Source organism: Trachymyrmex septentrionalis, unplaced genomic scaffold, assembly GCF_001594115.1.
Source record: "Trachymyrmex septentrionalis isolate Tsep2-gDNA-1 unplaced genomic scaffold, Tsep1.0 scaffold6, whole genome shotgun sequence".
NCBI lineage: Eukaryota > Metazoa > Arthropoda > Insecta > Hymenoptera > Formicidae > Trachymyrmex > Trachymyrmex septentrionalis.
Genome location: NW_017305778.1, coordinates 1,940,024 through 1,940,534, shown reverse-complemented (window position 1 = coordinate 1,940,534; position 511 = coordinate 1,940,024). Strand labels below are relative to the sequence as shown.

Here is a 511-nt window from a genome sequence, read left to right as displayed (position 1 = left end):
AGCATTTTATATAACACATACATTTTATACAACACTTATATAACATTACTTATATCTAAATAATTGAGAGATATTCTAATAAAAAAATAATACATTCCCTAGATAACATGAAATATTCCAGCAATGTTGCAATGTTGCTGACGTTGCTGTAATATTTCATGCTATCTGAGGAATGTTATTCTTTTAATAGAACATTTTTCAGTTACTTTTATAAGTAATATGATATAAGTGTTGAAAAAGGAAATTTGCTTCTCACTCTATTTTCCAAAATTGCGCTATTCTCCAAAACTTCAACATTTCTTCCAGCCAGCACAATTTATCTAACTTAAATATCATTGAACCATTGTGGACAATTTTGAAAAGCATGAGTAAAAAGCAAATGTCCTCCTCCAATATTTCTTAAACAAAAGATGTTTCGGTAAAAAAGTGATATGACATTGCATTGATAATTTGTGTGAGCAGTGTGTGACTCTATTTTAATAAGAACAGACAATTTATATTAAAAACAATA

At 27.4% G+C, this 511-nt stretch overlaps 1 protein-coding gene across 7 annotated transcripts in view; it reads left to right on the top strand.

The window, feature by feature from the left end:
* LOC108752314 (multidrug resistance protein homolog 49-like) overlaps window positions 1-511 on the top strand; it is a 92,739-nt gene that overhangs the window by 81,720 nt on the left and 10,508 nt on the right. The window lies entirely within an intron of this gene.